Source organism: Denticeps clupeoides, chromosome 17 (assembly GCF_900700375.1).
Source record: "Denticeps clupeoides chromosome 17, fDenClu1.1, whole genome shotgun sequence".
In the NCBI taxonomy this organism is placed as follows: domain Eukaryota; kingdom Metazoa; phylum Chordata; class Actinopteri; order Clupeiformes; family Denticipitidae; genus Denticeps; species Denticeps clupeoides.
The window spans coordinates 19,402,870-19,410,569 of NC_041723.1; positions in this window are offsets into that span (position 1 = coordinate 19,402,870).

Consider the following 7,700-nt stretch of genomic DNA (forward strand, 5'->3'; position numbering starts at 1 on the left):
GATGTTGTAATTTTTGTGGTGGTTTTTCCTTCATTCTGGACTATTTAAACCCTCACCTGCCAGTATTTCACATGTGCAAAGCTCTACCAGGGTTGGAGACCCCTGGACTACTCTATCTGACTGAACAGGTACATGCGTACTACTTAACATATTTATATGAGAATTGGGTGTGTCTCTCTCCAGGAGGGACTGGTCATAGTGCATTTCAGGCACAACGCTGAACTTTTAGCTAGCTAAAAAAACCTAGATGAAATCCCTTCAGGCAGGGTTGCCAGGTTTCTGTCTTCATTAAAGCGCATACTGTGCACTTTTGCGCAGCATGTATTGATCTATATCTGTTTAACACTGTCAAGTTTCTTCACTCACCAGAGCCAGACTATTGCCTATTAAATTGTGAGGGATGTGTTTACTGCTTCAGGAAACAAGTTACGGATTGGATTCATCACTTGGCACCTCGAACTCTTATTGGATTAATTCCTGTTTTTCTACTAGGGTCTTCACGAATAAGACGCACTCTGTTCATCTTTTCCCATCACTGGAAGAATTGAGATTCTTCAAATTTTAGAGTTTGTTCTTTTTGTGTAAATAAAATTGAAAATAGTCATAAGAGTGTCTATGGGTTTGTTCTTTATTAGAGCATTAATTAGAGCAACAGCCATAGTTTTTGCTCAAGGTGATGCTGCATTGTCAGATATTTGTACTAAATGTAGACTGAAACTTATTCACTCACACCACCTCTCATGTATTATTGTTTCGTGGGCAGTGGTGGCCTGGTGGTTAAGGAAGAGGGCACGTAATCACTTCACTTTTGTGAGATTACTAGGGACTGAATGAGTATAAGGGCAGATCCGACTGATATTGTAGGAAGGAATCTACATCAGCAGGAAAGATTGGTGATGTGAGTTGAGAATGACAGTTGGTTGTCTATAGTTACTCCAAGGTTGTGTGCAGCTGTAGAAGAAGAGATCTGAGAGTTGGTTCATGTGTAGATCTTTTTGCCACGTCTTACTTTGTATATCTAATATTCTGTCATCTCAACGGATGTACAATTGAGAGAAAGTGTGAGATTGTTTTATTGTTTATTGCAGTTGTGAAAGTCAGCTGTAGGATGCAGGAGGTAATGTGTCTGCTGCTGAATTGCACTGTGTATATTCAGAGGAGCGCTGCAACACGCAGCAGTCTGAATGATCAGGGTCAAACGGCAAGGCCAGTTTTAAATTTCATTCTTAATTGTCATTTAATTGCCACATGTCATTCTTCCTCATCTGTCCAAGTCAGCTTTTACACCATGGTTCAACAACAAAAGCGCTGCTTTCTCCAGACCCCTGTTTACTTATTTAGTGAGGACTGTTTTAAAGATGTATGAGTGTGGGGGAGTGCACTTCTCCACAGGCTCTGGCCTAGAAATGGCTTCACTCTGAGAAGCACGGAAACAGACTAAAACCTGAGCAATCGAGGCAAAACTAACCTCGCCCCCGGGTCTCCAGCAGGAACGTGGAGTATGTTTCTTCCTTATTATTCCTTACTAAGCAATGAGCCTCTGAATACATTGGTTCACAGCACAGTTTCACATTACAAACTGTGACTCTAAACTCTAAAAGGCAGGGGGGTAAGAAAATTGCCCCAAATAAAGCCATAAATAATAGGATTTAGTCCTCCAGTCAGTAAATTAGTTCATGTTTTCCCCATACAGCTTTCTTTGATTGACTTGCCTTGATTCCAAATTAATATAATTCAAAATTAAAAAAGAGAGATTTAGAGATCCACATGGGAAAGGCCAAAGGTGTTTGGCTTCAGGATAATGGCCAAATGACCTTGTGTTTGGCAGCTATATGCGCTAAATAGACTGGTTTGGAAACTGCTGTAGCCAGTCCCTCTTGGTAAGGAGTCTGTTACTAGATGTTCATTAGCATTTTAATTAGCTGCTTAAAGAGATTCATAATTATTTTGTTCTCACCACTTAGAGCTGCTGGCATGGCCGCTCAAAATGCACTTGTTTGACCTAAAATGTGGGCTCATTCCCAAGCAAGGGATCAATTTTGGAAGTATGCAGAGCAGATCATGCATTTATTGCAATTGCTAAACACACTGCACTTTTTCTTTTCTTTTTTATTCTTTCCGGACCAGAGAAGCAACCTGCCTTAATGGTCTTCAAATAGTTAGCAGTGTGTTAAACAGCTAAAGCTCTGCCCTAAGATAAGCATGATATGGGGATGATATCTTGCTTAAGCGGACCTCAGTGGCACCTTAGCAGTTCAGAATAGAAACCCTCCAGTTACAGGTCTGCTTCCTTACACACTAGGCTACCATGCAAGAAATGGATTCCAATAACCCACCCGTGGACATCATCAGACAATAAAGTTTTGAGTTTTGAGGCTAAAGTTTTGAGTGACACAAATACTGGTTTTCACAAAGTTTGCTGCTTTCATTTTTTTATTAGGGCAATTTTCATGCACTCCAGGATGTTATAAAGAGTGATCAGATGATTTGCAAAGTCCCTGTTTGCCAAGAACATTAACTTAACCCCCCCTCAAAAAAACATTTCCACTGCATTTCAGCCCTGCCACAAAAGGACCTGCTGAGATCATTTCAGTGATCCTCTCATTAACACAGCTGAGAGTGTTGAGGATCACAAGGCTGGAGATCATTCTGTCATGCTGATAAAGTTGCAATTACAGACTGGATGCTTTAAAAGGAGGGATATGCTTGAAATCATTGTTCTTCCTCTGTTAGCCATGGTTACCTGAAAGGATATTGCCTGTCTCCTAAAGATGATTCATCTGCGGGATGCCACCAGTGCAGAGTTTGCTCAGGAATGGCAGCAGGCAGGTGTGCATGCACAGTAAGGCAAAGACTTTTGAAAGATGGCCTGCTGTCAAGAAAGGCAGCAATGAAGCCACTCAGGGGCTTAGTGGCACCGTGCCGGTTTGGGATTTTAACCAACAACCTTAGGCCACCACTGCCCCGCCACTGCTGAGGACTGGGGTTAGGTCATTTTCTCTGATGAAGCCCCTTTCCAATTGTTTGGGGCATCTGGAAAAATGATTGTCCAAAGAAGAAAAGGTGAGCACTACCAGTCCTCTCGTGCCAACAGTAAATCATCCTGAGACCATGCAGTGGGAGTGGGTCGGACCAACCTCAGAATACTGAAACTGGAGGGTGGCTGGCTTTAAATGCAGTCTTTAGGCTTGGGTTGGTTTGGGGTCGGATGCAGTGTCAGATGAATCTCTGAAAACTTGGTCGCGGACTGAAGAAGGCGTCTGCAACATCGCAGTCACAATAAGAATAAACAAATGAGTTTGCAGTGAGTTTGTTTAGGTGCTGCCATTTATTGCCGGTTTCTGTATTCTTTGTGTGTCACCTGGTGGCCCGGTGGGGTTGCAGCGGTCATGACAAAACCAGTATTTGTGTCATTCTAAATACTTTGTCCACAACTGTACAACATTTTATCATTAGCCAGGTTTCCGTTAACCTTGATTAAAATAAGACATATTAGACTGAAGTCATAAGGCATTATTGTTAGAGAAAACCTGCCTAAATGGTTTGGGGGGGTGTTGCCCTTGGGATGCAAGATGGTCCCAACTTCCTGAAGTGTAACAGAGACTAAATTTAGGTTTCTTGATTTCCTTGAACCCTGGCAAGTAGCAGTAGAGCTTCTATATCATCTTCAGGCAAATGAGCTACAGAATGTTACCTTTCATTGTTTACATGTTTTCACTATAGAAAGCATTGCTCTTGTTGCGTCTGAGTACTTCATCACTATATCTGCTGCTGATATGGAGGTGCAGGATGATTGAATATGATATTGCATGTTACCTCCACAGCCAGATATTTCATACTTATTCTTGTCCTCCTGCACTAGTCCAAAATTTTTCAGTTGTTCACTTTCATTTTCAGTGCAAGCAGTGGTGGTACCTAACAAAAGAATTTGACTGGCTCTGAGTCTGTTGGGGAAATGGGGAAGCTGGGCTCCCTTATCAAGGCATCTGTGGTTTTGACTGGTTGTGAAGCAATAATGAGAGCAAAGCCCCCTCAATGTTCATGGTTTCAATTTTTAATATATGAGAGTAATTGTTATGCAATTAGATGCAGTCTAATTTTAATAATTCATTTAGAGAAAAGCTGGAAAATGCTTCGCTGTAGACATGCCAGAGAGAACAGAAGAAGAATAGTGTCTGTCTGTTATTTGGCTTATTTCATTTCAATTAATAAAACAGACTAGAGTATGTCTCTTTGTTTCACCATATTTCAGATATAAAATAATAGTCAAGGTTCTGATAGCTTGTTGATGTGGTCCCTCTGTATATGACAATAGGATGTCTGTATGCCTTTATGAATGTGAACGTGAAGATGAGTTGTCTACAGAAGGATGTTTATGATATGATACATAATTATACACCTCTGTCCCACTGATAATATATTTTGCTTGTAAAGGTTGTGCAGCATGCTCTGGAATGTGGCACAAATATAATGCCATAGAAAGCTGTCCAGACTTTGTAATGGTAGACCAATAGATTTAAATGTACACACAATTAAATGTAATTTCGTGAGTCCATGCCATCTTCAGTCTTTGTTCTGTCCGAAGGCATTCTTAACTTGGGATTTGTGTGTCTTTTAAAATAAAACATTCATATCGCATCAATATATCAGTATCCTCAATTCCATAGACTGCAAACTGCATAATCAGTGGTGATGCTAATAATCAAGTAATTGGACCTCATGTCTCAGCCCCAGTTTCCTGCAATTGCATTGTTCCCTCACTCTTTACTGTCTCTTTGCAATTATGATATTTTCAGAGGTCTCCTATATGAATCATGATATTCAGAGGAAGACTTTTCACTGAATGGTCTGTTACATGCTGCTGCTGTGAAAACGTTCACCCCATCCTGCCATTATCTCTGTTGATAGCTCAATCACACCTGTGTTTGAAGCAGGTGGGCAGAACTAGAGATGGGCATCAATAGACATGTAATGGACTTGCACTTGATGTTCTCTTTATCCTGGGTTTGTATATTTGCTAATATAGCTCCCGCCACAAGGGAAATACTCACCGTCAGGATGTCACACACACTCACACAGAAAGAGAGAGAGCACCTTCTAGCTGGCAACGCACTTACAACAACCCGGAGCCTCTTGTCAGCAATTAGACACCTGGGTGGTTGGCCTTATACACATACATACATCTGTTATTGTCCTATTCAGGCCTTTACTAATAACTAATGGAGCCTGCTAGGTGTAGTTGTTTTTGGTGGCCTGTCTTCATTTTAGTTTTTGTCTAGTTAGTCAGTCACAACCAGACTCATTTGAGTCTAGTCAAGTTTCAGTCGACTAAAAGTCTGAGCATTTTAGTCATAGTTTAGGCAGAGAAATCCATTACTATTTTACTCAGTCTATTTAGTCTAATGAAATTTCAATTTTAGTCTTTTTTTAGTTATAGTTATAGCAATTATATTTAACCCAGTCAATAAAGTCCAAGCAGCTATTCGAACAGACAAAAACAATATTTTCTTTTACAATTAAAACAAGGTTATCTTATTACTATATTATCGTTACCTTATAGACTCAAGACTACTCAACATCCATTCCAGACACGGAAGATGCTCTGATTTTTTTTTTACCAATCTTTTCCACTTTATTATTGTGACGCCCAGTGCAGAGATGCATGATTAAGGAGCCCAGTCCATATTGTCACACGCCTTTGGGTAGTTTGTGTTTCTCTTTTCTGGTCCTTGTGACAGTTGTTTAGATTGCAATAAATCCTTGTTATCAGTATGTCATGCTTCTGCGTTCCTTTCCCATTATAATTGAGAGCAATTGTGAGCAGGGGCAGTGGTGGCCTAGCGGTTAAGGAAGCGGCCCCATAATCAGAAGGTTACCAGTGAGCAAAGCACCGTCCCCGCACACTGCTCGCTGGGCGCCTGTCATGGCTGCCCCTGCTTACTAAGGGTGATGGTTAAATACAGAGGACACATTTCTGTGTCTTTCACAATGACAATCACTTTACTTTCACTTCACTTTCACCTATCACAAGTATCCTGAAATATAATTATTAATGACATGACTGCGTATTGTCATCTGTGGGACTGGATGGGAGACACACAAAACAGAAATAAAAACAATAACAGGACTAAATGAGAGGAAATAACGTCTTGTCTCCTTTTTGTCAACAAAAAATGAAAAGACATTTTAGTCTGGTTTTAGTGTTTATATATATAATATATATATAATGGATATATATTTCACTGTAGTTATAGTCAGATGACTAAAATTTATGTTGCGTATCATCTTGTTGTATTTACATTGTGTCGTGAAAAAGGTTTGTTCACTATAAATTTTCATCATAAACAACCCTACTGCTAGATGCAACAGTACACACAAAGTTGTCACAAAGTTACTTTTGGTCATATTCTGAAGCATGTCTATAAATTCTGGATTTAGAACAAATCCATCCCCATTCCTGCATTACATAAAATATGTCCATCTACGATTGTGAGCAGTGCGCAGCCATGAAAGGCATCCGAAGAGCATTGTGTGGAGACAGTATTGGGGACAGGGGACCTCAGTGGCACCTTGGTGGTTGGTGGATTTGACCCTGCGACCTTCCAATCACAAGATCGCCTGTTTAACTGCTAGGCTACCCTTACCCCCCACTGTCCACTGACAACAAAAGGACATTCCAGCATCCCATAGCTAGATCATCAATACATTCAGCCTTTACCTTCACCTGCAACAGAGCAAAAAATAAAGCAGCTCCCTATGGATATTCACTTATTCACTGGGGCTCAGCATGTCACAAATTCTGTTGTATGCGCCCTCAAATCTTCATTACATCCATAGGTTGAGTTACTTACCATTGGGGCTGTAGCACTTGGCAGCCATCTCCGAAATTGTCTATTTCAATTAATTTAGATCCTAATACATGAGATGTCCCTGAGTGCTTGTTCACCATTCATAATGGGCCAAGTTTCTCAGTCTGATTTCAGTGGGAGGGGGGTGCACCACATATTCTCTCTGATGCCATCGAAGAATTTCCAGAGTTTAATGTGCAACATTCAATAAATGCCTTAAAGACCACTAGTCCTCATAATTTGAACCAGTGAAAGGGTGCTCCCTTTTTGGACATTTTCCTAAATGGGTCTGACTCTGAAATTATGTTGACTTTATCTTTCTCATGGATCCTCTTTAGAGTGACTGAGTCTTCAATACTACCGTCTTAACAGTTTCGCCATGATTTATATATGTATGTTAAAGCCTGATCTCTTCAGAGAAACTTTTTTGTACCTTGTAATGCTGGTATGAAAGCTGATAAATGTACTGTTGATATGAGGTTCTAAGGGAGATTTCAGCACATCCTGTTCATTTGAAGACAGTTTGTAACTAGCTGGCCCAATATCACTTTCAAGGTCATATGCATAATGTGTAGCAATTATTCATTTATTTATACCATAATTCATTTGATTATTACAATTTGCAGATGGCTTTTTCCTGCACCCCATCGAGCACAAGTGAAAATATTTTCGAAAATCCACACCGAATGGTTTTTTTTATCAAAATCCTCTATATCACTCTTAATTTGAGAACTTTTTGTTGACTATTCAAATAAACTGCTCTCATGTTATTGTTCTAAGCAACCTAATATTTGTATTCAGGGCCAGAGTCAAAATCAGTAAAGACACAGAAAGGAGCTGCATCAGTGATGT